Consider the following 12,814-nt stretch of genomic DNA (forward strand, 5'->3'; position numbering starts at 1 on the left):
GTCCTTATAAGGGCCTTTGTGGAACTAGTAGGTTGTGATTAGCAGACTGTACCTCACTCAACCCTGTACACTGTAGTACGCTATACCTTACTAATCCTTAGAAGGACCTTTGTGGAACTAGTAGGTTGTGATTAGCAGACTGTACCTCACTCAATCCTATATACTCTAGTACGCTATACCTTACCAGTCCTTAGAAGGACCTTTGTGGAACTAGTAGGTTGTGATTAGCAGACTGTACCTCACTCAACCCTATATACTTTAGTACGCTATACCTTACCAGTCCTTAGAAGGACCTTTGTGGAACTAGTAGATTGTGATTAGCAGACTGTACCTCAGTCCCTATACTCATAAATGACTACAGAAGGGCAGCAGTCAAGTATAATATTCTTTCTATATTTGGAAGAAAGAATATTATACGTGTACAACCCTATTACCATACCAGTCCTGAAAAGGACCTTTGTGGACCTAATAGTAACAGCTAATGATTAAACTGACTGTCCCTCTCTGCAACACACAGCGTTCTGTCTGTCCCTATCTGCACTGAGAAAAGACAATCTGCTGCAACAATGACTTGAATAGCAGTGCCTCAAACCTATATCCTGAACTACACCTATACCATACCAGTCCTTAAAAGAACTTTTGTGGACCTAATAGCTAGCGATTTGGGTCACTGCAGTCTCTCCCTGCTCCACACAGCAACCTCTCCCTAGTGACAGTAGAAAGAATGTAAAATGGCCACCGGATCGAGTCTATTTATAAGTTAGGGTGAATGTCCAAGTGTCCATGTGCTGTAATGTCTCAATTTGCTGTCCTGTACCACATGATGGATGTGTCATCATAGGTCTAAGTTTTTTTACACAGTAAACACGTAATTCCGCTGGGCGAACAGCGGCAATAGTCTGCTGATCGGGCGGACCGCGAACAGCCGAAATTCGCCACGAACCGACTGCCGGGCGAACCGTTCGGCCATCCCTAGTCGTGGTATGCCTCTGGAACTAATTGGCGAGCTTCCGTATCCAGGCACATCAGAGCTGTGGGCTGGTTGGAAGTCCTTGGTAGACAATGTTGGAAGCAATAAGGTGAAGGAAAGGTAACATCTCTGGTAGTCCAGTCAATGCAAGGGTTGTGGGCCTGGAGCCAGGGCATTCCCAGGATAACTGGAAACAAGAGTGAAGTGATGATGTCAAGACATAAAAGTTCATGGTGAAGATTGGCAGAGATGGGGATGGTTTCCTGGGTGACAGGACCAGACAGGATGGCAGATGTATCAGTAGTCCTTGGGTCTTGGAGCGTAGTGGTATGTGGTGTTTTGGTGCAAAAGCAGAGTCCATAAAGCAGCTGCATGCTCCCGGGTCAACAATAGCGGGAACCTGGATGTTCTTTCTGGGGAGCTGCAACAAAACAGAAAGAGCAAGATGAGGGGAAGTATTGGTGATTGCAAGGACTTGATCAGCAGAAGGAGGAAGCCACTTACGGATCTTGGTTGGGCAGGACCTCACGTAGTGCCCAGGCTCCCCACAATACATGCACAGATCATTCATGCGGCGACGCGGACGTTCTTCAGTTGTGAGCATTGATCGTAGCAAACCCAGCTGCATAGGCTCCGGCACATTAGTAGTAGGAGTAGACTGAGCTGGTGGCATAGTACTTGAGTAACTGGGCACTCTTGGCAACATCCAGGTGGGATGTGACGGACCTGCAGCTCTCTCTGACCTGCATTCACATAGGCGCCTGTCAATCTGTATGGATAGATTGATGAGTTCATCCAGAATCGGAGGAACCCCTACACAGGCGAGTTCATATTTAAGGGGATCAGACAGACCCAACCGGAACTGGTAGCGGAGAGCAGCATCGTTCCAATTGGTGTCTGCACTCCAACGCCTGATCTCTGCAACGTAGTCCTCTGCGGCCCTGCGACCCTGCTGTAATGCATGGAGAGTGGCTTTGGCTGTTGCTGAGAGCTGAGGGTCCTCATAGATTCGGGCCATCACGTAAAAAAAGGTAGTCAGGTTGGAAAATGCGTCAGCCTTTTGTTCAAGAAGGCGATGTGCCCATATCTGGGGTTCGTTCTGGAGCAAGGAGATTACAAAGCCCACTTTGGTGGCTTCCAAAGAAAATGTCCGTGGCTGAAGAGCAAAGTATAGCTCGCAGGAGTTGCGAAAGGCCCTGAATTTGCTGCGTTCACCAGAAAATCTCTCAGGCGTGGGCACTCGAGGTTCAGGGGGTAACATCCCCACTGCTGGTGGAGCAGGCATGCTGGCAGAGGCAGATGGTGACCCCTGGGTAGTAGCTGGCGGAGAGAGGGCTTGAACACGTTCCTCCAAACGGGAATAGCTTTCTTGAAGACCTTTAACTGCCTGGGTCAAACCCGCCAAATGCAAATACAGTTCATCCAAAGGAGAGGCTCCCTGCCTGGGCTCGGACATGGCTGCTTGATACTATCACGTACCTAGTGGTGAGCCCGGAATGCAGAAGGAGACCTCTCTTGCGTCCCCGACTCACGGCCCCTGATAGTGGAGACAGGAGGCACGGGAATCAAAGGTAGCACGAGTGCCTGGCAGGATCAACAGCCGGAGGATGGACCAAGCTGACTTTAGGAACTGTAGCTGGACAAGCAGGCGCCAGCGGCAGCGGACAGGAACCATTATACAGCAGGAGACCAACAGGAACAGGTGGATCACTCAAGGGCAGGCACGCAGAAGAGTCGGGCCATCCGGGTCAAATCAGTCAGTACAGGAACAGATGCAGCAGGCAGAGGCAGGAACGTGGAGCAGGCCGGGTCGGTAACGGATGAGCATGGATGGACCAGAGGATGAGACAGGTGCAGAGTCGTAGACAAGCCGGAGGTCAGAGGCAGGCAGAAGGCAGGGAAGGTCACAGGTCAGGCCAGGTCAATACACAAACAGATCAGATTCAGGTAATAGTCTCAGGAACGCTGTAGATCAAGCAGCAAGGTCTGAAGGGAGAACTGGGTTTAAATAGCCCGCCTGGCGCCAGAAACCATGTGCACACGCACGCGACCGCATGAACGCACGCACCAGCACGGACACGCCCAGGCACCCGCAGGCGCGCACAGACAGGTGACGGACCACTGTCCCCAGCCAGCCTTTCCTGACAGTCTGTGACCCCTCAAAGCACCATGTCCCCATGTTGATGGGGACAAGGGCCTCATCCCCACAACCCTGGCCGGTGGTTGTGGGGGTCTGCAGGCGGGGGGCTTATCAGAATCTGGAAGCCCCTTTAACAAGAGACCCCCAGATCCCAGCCCCCCCCTGTTTGAAATGGTAAGGGGGTACAAAAGTACCCCTACCATTTCACAAAGAAAGTGTAAAAAATAGTTAAATAAGACAAACACACTTTTGAAAAATTCCTTTATTAAAAAAAAAAAAAAAAAAAAAAAAGATTCCAGTGGTGGTAATCCACTCTTGCTATCCAGCGATAGATGATCATCTCTCTGGGGTCCAGCGATGGCTGATCTGATCCAGCGATGGATGATCCATCCAGCGCAGCGCATCCATCCATCTTCGATCTCCACGGAGGAGAAACTGCGGGGATCCTGGCGGCCTGTCGTTTGTTATATGCGGGGGCAGGGCCACCCATCACCTGACCCCGCCCCCGATGACGTGATTGGGGAAGCAGGGCTTCCCCAATGACATATGGGTGACCCCGCCCCCCTCTGATGTAACAGAAACCTGCGTTACATCAGAGGGGGGCGCAGTCACCCATACGTCATTGGGGAAGCCCGGCTTTCCTGACTAGCATCAGAGGGGGGCGGGTCAGGTGACGGGTGGCCCCGCCCTCCGTATATAACAAACGCCAGGCCGCCGGGATCCCCGCAGTGTCTCCTCCGTGGAGACAGAAGATGGATGGATGCGTTGCGCTGGATGGATCACCCATCACTGGATCAGATCAGCCATCGCTGGACCCCGAAGAAATGATCATCCGTCGCTGGATAGCAAGAGTGGATTACCACCGCTGGAATCTTTTTTAATTTTTTTTATTTTTGATAAAGGAATTTTTCAAAAGTGTGTTTGTCTTATTTAACTATTTTTTACACTTTCTTTGTGAAATGGTAGGGGTACTTTTGTACCCCCTTACCATTTCAAATGGGGGAGCCGGGATCTGGGAGTCCCCTTGTTTAAGGGGGTTTCCAGATTCTGATAAGCCCCCCGCCCGCAGACCCCCACAACCACCGGCCAGGGTTGTGGGGATGAGGCCCTTGTCCCCATCAACATGGGAAATGGGACATGGGGACATGGTGCTTGAGGGGTCACAGACCCCCAAAGCATCCTCCCAATGTTGAGGGCATGTGGCCTGGTATGGTTCAGGAGGGGGGCACTCTCTCGCCCCCCCCCCTCTTTTCCTGCGGCCTGCCAGGTTGCGTGCTCGGATAAAGGGTCTGGTATGGATTTTTAGGGGGACCCCACGTCAATTTGTTTTTTAAATTTGACGCCGGGTTCCCCTTAATATCCATACCAGACCTGAAGGGTCTGGTATGGATATTTAGGGGGAACCCCACGTCAATTTCTTTTTAAAATTTGATGCAGGGTTCCCCTTAATATCCATACCAGACCTGAAGGGCCTGGTAATTGAATTTAGGGGAACCCCACGTTTCGTCATAGACGTCCTCAGCAGCGATACCACACACACTCACACAGGCATCTTAAAATACGTGGGTGTGAGTGTGTGTGGTATCGCTGCTGAGGACGTCTATGACGAAACGCGTACAGCGTCATTACGCACACCACGTCACTTCCGGTGCGCCTGACCCGTTGGAGCGCAGCTGGACCGCACGCCGCTCGCTCAGGGGGATCTCTTCGTGTGTTGGCGAACCGGAGTGTTGTTTTTGGCATTTGCGTCTTTTGCATTTTGTTGCTTATATTTGTGCAAAGATGCCAAACATTTTTTAAAGCCAAATAATACTTTTTTTCAGCATATGAGTAGCCTTATGGAAATCCCTTAAAAAGAGATTAGAGCTCCCCACCACAGAAGGAGGGTGTATACTTGGGGATATAGGTCTCATATTACTGAACATAGCGCTGCTTTACAGACATATAGAAAAGGACTGTATGTTTTTTTAAAAAAGTTTTTTTATATTTTTTATTATTTTCTTGATTTTTATTTTTTGTATTTTTTGAAGTGTATGACTGCTATATATATACAATTTTGCAGTTTGGCAGTGTAACTGTTACAGATTGCAACTTTGTGGAAAATTTAAAACAATTTTTTGGTACAAAATATATTTTTTTGCAATAAAGCATGTTTTAAGTGGCTATCAGTCTCCCACCATATATATATATTTATAAAGAAACCCCTTGTTTTAAAGGAAAGAAGTTTTTTGTAGCTTGCTCCCCTTTCCCCCAACTTAAGTATTTAGTAAATACTACACCATGAGTGGATTTTTTTCATTTTGAGGAACTACCGGCGGACAAAAAAGTTTTTCTCCCATCTCCTCTAAAAAGCCTGGAGAGGACCTGTTGAAGATAGAGCCAAGCAGTGGGATCCTCAACTAAGTGGAATACAGATTACAGACGTGTAACCCCCTAGGGGGTGAGTGGATTCGGTGAGTGGGGACCCTTGAGGGGGAATGAGCATGGAAGTCACCAATGGGCAGGCATAATCACAAAAGTCACCTTTCTGTTTCCTGAAGTGAAATAATTGTACATCTGGGAATACCTGAAAAAATACTATCTTTGGACTATATATATGATTTTTGAAAAAAATTTTATATGTCTTTACTTACATTTATTTTTACATATTTTTTGTTGTTTATTTTATAACCTTTGTCGTTTTGAATAAGGTAGCACTTTTTAGGTTTTTTTTTGGTGGTACACCTAAATCTAGGTATTAAGGTTTGGGGGTCTCTACAGTATAAACAACAATTAGCACAAGGATTGTGCACGTGCGGTGAAACTTCCCATATATGGGGATTTGTTTCACCATCACAGAATAGTTTGAATAATATTGGGCTTTTTGATTTTTTATGTTTTGGTTATGGTTTTTGCGTTTAGCTCTTTATTGAAATAAGTGAATTTATTTATGGTAACTAACATAAGTAGTGTATAGTCACATTTGGTTGGATCAAGGATATAAGAAAAAAACCCCCCTTTTTTTTTGTTTTGTTTTTTGTTTGTTTTTTGTTTTTTGTTTTTTTGTGGTTTAATCACAATAATAGGGATATAATATTAAACACGGGTGCAATATATATATAGCCCTTAGGGTTAACAAATGGTTAAGGCAGGTTCGGATTTAATACCAGTCTGAGGTAGCGCCAGCAGCCCACAACAATCATTCAATTTTCAAACCCAGGTTGGTCTATGCAGCTTGTGGTTTTCAGGGAGGCAGCAACCTCATCAAAATAATTAAACTTCTACATTTTGCGTAATTAATAACAAATTATTAAGAGAAAAAGGTTTTGGGGGTATATAAATATTCATATATATCACTGTTCGATTGTGGCCTATCCCATAAGCGCGGCTTTTTTTGCATAATTGTTCTATTTGTGACTGTAATAACTGTTAGGGCAGTTAGGGTTAGCCCCCTTTAGTTCTAATGTACCCCCCTAACCCCCCCAATAAAGGTTTAACCCCGTGATCACCCCCCCGTCGCCAGTGTCACTAAGGCTGGGTTCACATTGCAGCGGTTTATGAGAACGAATGTGATTCGCACCGCACTGCAGTGCAAATCACATCCGATCTCTGTGCGATTCGAGTTCAGCCATACAGATAGTATGGCTGAATTTGCGTCACACCCGCCGCACCCGCCGCAAATTCGCACGGGACCCTTTTTTTGGTCCGCAGCAGAATCGGATCGCATGGGTGTTCACACCATGCGATCCGAGTTTGCAGATCGCACTGCGATATGCGAACTGATCTGGGGGTGTCATTAACATTTCACTGACACTCCCAGCAGTTCGCATAGGGCAGTGTGAACTGCCGCCGGGAGGCATGCGATGCGGGAACCCGCAGCGGATTTGTGGCGTTCCTGCATCGCTCCAGTGTGAACCCAGCCTAATAAGCGATCATTTTTCTGATCGCTGTATTAGTGTCACAGGTGACGCTAGTTAGGCAGGTAGGTTTTTAGGTTCGCCGCAGCTTTTTATAGCACCAGGGACCCCCATATACTACCGCATAAAGCCCCCTGATTGCCCCCTAGTTAACCCTTTCACCAGTGATCACCATATAACTGTTACAGGTGCCGCTGGTTGGTTAGTTATTTTTTTATAGTTTCAGGGCACCCGCCATTTATTACCTAGTCTCACTAGTGTACCCCTAAATTTAGGGGTGTCTACTTTCCAAAATGGGGTCATATGGGGGGGGGGTTTGTGCCATCTTGGCATTTTATGGCCTTCAAAAACTGTAACGCCCTTAGAAAGCCTGAAGGCGGTGCTTGGTTTTCGGGGCCCCGTACGTGGCTAGGCTCCCAAAAAGTCCCACATATGTGGTATCCCCGTACTCAGGAGAAGCAGCAGAATTTATTTTGGGGTGTCATTTCACATATGCCCATGGCATGCGTGAGCAATATATCATTTAGTGACAACTTTGTGAAAAAAAAAAAAAAAAAAGTTTGTAATTTTCCCGCAACTTGTGGCAAAATATAAAATATTCCATGGACTCAACATGCCTCTCAGCAAATAGCTTGGGGTGTCTACTTTCTAAAATGGGGTCATTTGTGGGGGTTTTGTGCCATCTTGGCATTTTATGGCCTTCAAAACTGTAATAGGTAGTGAGGAGTGAAGTCAAATATTTACGCCCTTAGAAAACCTGAAGGCGGTTCTTGGCTTTCGGGGCCCCGTACGCGGCTAGGCTCCCAAAAAATCCCACACATGTGGTATCCCCGTACTCAGGAGAAGCAGCAGAATTTATTTTGGGGTGTCATTTCACATATGCCCATGGCATGCGTGAGCAATATATCATTTAGTGACAACTTTGTGAAAAAAAAAAAAAAAGTTTGTAATTTTCCCGCAACTTGTGGCAAAATATAAAATATTCCATGGACTCAACATGCCTCTCAGGAAATAGCTTGGGGTGTCTACTTTCTAAAATGGGGTCATTTGTGGGGGTTTTGTGCCATCTTGGCATTTTATGGCCTTCAAAACTGTAATAGGTAGTGAGAAGTGAAATCAAAAATTTACGCCCTTAGAAAGCCTGAAGGCGGTGCTTGGTTTTCGGGGCCCCGTACGCGGCTAGGCTCCCAAAAAGTCCCACATATGTGGTATCCCCGTACTCAGGAGAAGCAGCAGAATTTATTTTGGGTTGTCATTTCACATATGCCCATAGCATGTGTGAGCAATATATCATTTAGTGACAACTTTGTGTAAAAAAAAAAAAAAAATTATTTTTTTGTCATTATTCAATCGCTTGAGGCAAAAAAATAAAATATTCAATGGGCTCAACATGCCACTTATCAATTTCCTTAGGGGGTCTACTTTCCAAAATGGGGTCATTTGGGGGGGTTTTGTACTGCCCTGCCATTTTAGCACCTCAAGAAATGAGATAGGCAGTCGTAAACTAAAAGCTGCGTAAATTCCAGAAAACGTACCTTAGTTTGTAGATGTGACAACTTTTGCGCAAACCAATAAATATACAGTTATTGACTTTTTTTTTACCAAAGACATGTGGCTGAATACATTTTGGCCTAAATGTATGACTAAAATTGAGTTTATTGGATTTTTCTAATAACAAAAAGTAGAAAATATCATTTTTTTTCAAAATTTGCGGTCTTTCTACGTTTATATCGCAAAAAATAAAAATCGCAGAGGCAATCAAATACCATCAAAAGAAAGCTCTATTTGTGGGAAGAAAAGGACGCAAATTTTGTTTGGGTACAACATTGCATGACCGCGCAATTACCAGTTAAAGCAGCGCAGTGCCAAATTGTAAAAATACCTCTGGTCATTGACCAGCAAAATGGTCCGGTCTGAAAGTGGTTAAATACACAGAATGCATTATACCACTATTTAAAAGTAAACTAACAAAAACATTCCTCTATTGATTACAACCCATAATTACACCTCCCAGTCAATAAAATGTGTGTATATATGTATATATTACTATTGAAAATCAGTACAGAAAAATAATCTTCAGCTATTGTTAATAAAACAATTGAGGTCCTACTTCCCTCTTAGCATTTCTACTGCACCAATGCAGGATATAACTTATTTATCAATACCAACAATCTTAACCAGTTGCCGACCGCCGCACGCCGATGTACGTCGGTACAATGGCACGGGCAGGCATAAGGACATACATGTACGTCCCTTGCCTCCCGCGGGTCGGGGGCCCGATCGGGCCCCCGCCCGGTGCCTGCGGCAGTCGGTATTCGTGCGGGAGCGATCCCGGACGAGGGGACGGCCATTCATTCATGGCCACCCCCTCGCGATCGCTCCCGACGAATAGAAATCCCCGGTGACATCACTTCCTCTCCTGTAATGTAAACACAGGAGAGGAAGTGATGTATTCTCTCCTCCGTGTCGGTATTTTTCGTTCCGACACGGTGGAGAGCGGATCAGTAAGTTGCACCAACACTCACACACACAGTAGAACATGCCAGGCACACTCACACCCCCCCTTTACCCCCCGATCACCCCCCCAATTACCCCTGCCCCCCAGTCACAGTGACACCAATGTCATTTTTTTTTTTTTTTTTTTTTTTTTTTTGCATTGGTGTCATTTGTGACTGTAATAACTGTTAGGGCAGTTAGAGTTAGCCCCCTTTAGTTCTAATGTACCCCCCTAACCCCCCCAATAAAGGTTTAACCCCGTGATCACCCCCCGTCGCCAGTGTCACTAAGGCTGGGTTCACATTGCAGCGGTTTATGAGAACGAATGTGATTCGCACCGCACTGCAGTGCAAATCACATCCGATCTCTGTGCAATTCGAGTTCAGCCATTCGCCGCACCCGCCATACCCGCCGCACCCGCCGCAAATTCGCACGGGACCCTTTTTTTGGCCCGCAGCAGAATCGTATCGCATGGGTGTTCACACCATGCGATCCGAGTTTGCAGATCGCACTGCGATATGCGAACTGATCTGGGGGTGTCAGTAACATTTCACTGACACTCCCAGCAGTTCGCATAGGGCAGTGTGAACTGCCGCCGGGAGGCATGCGATGCGGGAACCCGCCGCGGATTCGCGGCGTTTCCGCATCGCTCCAGTGTGAACCCAGCCTAATAAGCGATCATTTTTCTGATCGCCGTATTAGTGTCACAGGTGACGCTAGTTAGGCAGGTAGGTATTTAGGTTCGCCGCAGCTTTTTATAGCGCCAGGGACCCCCATATACTACCGCATAAAGCCCCCTGATTGCCCCCTAGTTAACCCTTTCACCAGTGATCACCATATAACTGTTACAGGTGACGCTGGTTGGTTAGTTATTTTTTTATAGTTTCAGGGCACCCGCCATTTATTACCTAATAAAGGTTTAACCCCCTGATCACCCGGCGGGTGTCATTTGTGACTAATAACTGTTAGGGCAGTTAGGGTTAGCCCCCTTTAGTTCTAAGGTACCCCCCTAACCCCCCCAATAAAGGTTTAACCCCGTGATCACCCCCCGTCGCCAGTGTCACTAAGGCTGGGTTCACATTGCAGCGGTTTATGAGAACGGATGTGATTCGCACCGCACTGCAGTGCAAATCACATCCGATCTCTGTGCGATTCGAGTTCAGCCATTCACCGCACCCGCCGCACCCGCCGCAAATTCGCACGGGACCCTTTTTTTGGCCCGCAGCAGAATCGGATCGCATGGGTGTTCACACCATGCGATCCGAGTTTGCAGATCGCACTGCGATATGCGAACTGATCTGGGGGTGTCAGTAACATTTCACTGACACTCCCAGCAGTTCGCATAGGGCAGTGTGAACTGCCGCCGGGAGGCATGCGATGCGGGAACCCGCCGCGCATTCGTGGCGTTCCCGCATCGCTCCAGTGTGAACCCAGCCTAATAAGCGATCGTTTTTCTGATCGCTGTATTAGTGTCACAGGTGACGCTAGTTAGGCAGGTAGGTATTTAGGTTCGCTGCAGCTTTTTATAGCGCCAGGGACCCCCATATACTACCGCATAAAGCCCCCTAATTGCCCCCTAGTTAACCCTTTCACCAGTGATCACCATATAACTGTTACAGGTGACGCTGGTTGGTTAGTTATTTTTTTATAGTTTCAGGGCACCCGCCATTTATTACCTAGTCTCACTAGTGTACCCCTAAATTTAGGGGTGTCTACTTTCCAAAATGGGGTCATTTGGGGGGGGTTTGTGCCATCTTGGCATTTTATGGCCTTCAAAACTGTAACGCCCTTAGAAAGCCTGAAGGCGGTGCTTGGTTTTCGGGGCCCCGTACGCGGCTAGGCTCCCAAAAAGTCCCACATATGTGGTATCCCCATACTCAGGAGAAGCAGCAGAATTTATTTTGGGGTGTCATTTCACATATGCCCATGGCATGCGTGAGCAATATATCATTTAGTGACAACTTTGTGAAAAAAAAAAAAAAAAAAAAAAAGTTTGTAATTTTCCCGCAACTTGTGGCAAAATATAAAATATTCCATGGACTCAACATGCCTCTCAGCAAATAGCTTGGGGTGTCTACTTTCTAAAATGGGGTCATTTGTGGGGGTTTTGTGCCATCTTGGCATTTTATGGCCTTCAAAACTGTAATAGGTAGTGAGGAGTGAAATCAAAAAATTACGCCCTTAGAAAGCCTGAAGGCGGTGCTTGGTTTTCGGGGCCCCGTACGCGGCTAGGCTCCCAAAAAGTCCCACATATGTGGTATCCCCGTACTCAGGAGAAGCAGCAGAATTTATTTTGGGGTGTCATTTCACATATGCCCATGGCATGCATGAGCAATATATCATTTAGTGACAACTTTGTTAAAAAAAAAAAAAAAAAAAAAAAAGTTTGTAATTTTCCCGCAACTTGTGGCAAAATATAAAATATTCCATGAACTCAACATGCCTCTCAGCAAATAGCTTGGGGTGTCTACTTTCTAAAATGGGGTCATTTGTGGGGGTTTTGTGCCATCTTGGCATTTTATGGCCTTCAAAACTGTAATAGGTAGTGAGAAGTGAACTCAAAAATTTACGCCCTTAGAAAGCCTGAAGGCGGTGCTTGGTTTTCGGGGCCCCGTACGCGGCTAGGCTCCCAAAAAGTCCCACATATGTGGTATCCCCATACTCAGGAGAAGCAGCAGAATTTATTTTGGGGTGTCATTTCACATACGCCCATAGCATGTGTGAGCAATATATCATTTAGTGACAACTTAGTGTAAAAAAAAAAAAAAAATTTTTTTTTTGTCATTATTCAATCGCTTGAGGCAAAAAAATAAAATATTCAATGGGCTCAACATGCCTCTTATCAATTTCCTTAGGGGGTCTACTTTCCAAAATGGGGTCATTTTGGGGGGTTTTGTACTGCCCTGCCATTTTAGCACCTCAAGAAATGAGATAGGCAGTCGTAAACTAAAAGCTGCGTAAATTCCAGAAAACGTACCTTAGTTTGTAGATGTGACAACTTTTGCGCAAACCAATAAATATACAATTATTGACTTTTTTTTTACCAAAGACATGTGGCTGAATACATTTTGGCCTAAATGTATGACTAAAATTGAGTTTATTGGATTTTTCTAATAACAAAAAGTAGAAAATATCATTTTTTTTCAAAATTTGCGGTCTTTTTACGTTTATATCGCAAAAAATAAAAATCGCAGAGGCAATCAAATACCATCAAAAGAAAGCTCTATTTGTGGGAAGAAAAGGACGCAAATTTTGTTTGGGTACAACATTGCATGACCGCGCAATTACCAGTTAAAGCAGCGCAGTGCCAAA

Source organism: Lithobates pipiens, unplaced genomic scaffold, assembly GCF_037356315.1.
Source record: "Lithobates pipiens isolate NorthernLeopardFrog02 unplaced genomic scaffold, aLitPip1_a1.2 Scaffold_23, whole genome shotgun sequence".
Lineage (NCBI taxonomy): Eukaryota > Metazoa > Chordata > Amphibia > Anura > Ranidae > Lithobates > Lithobates pipiens.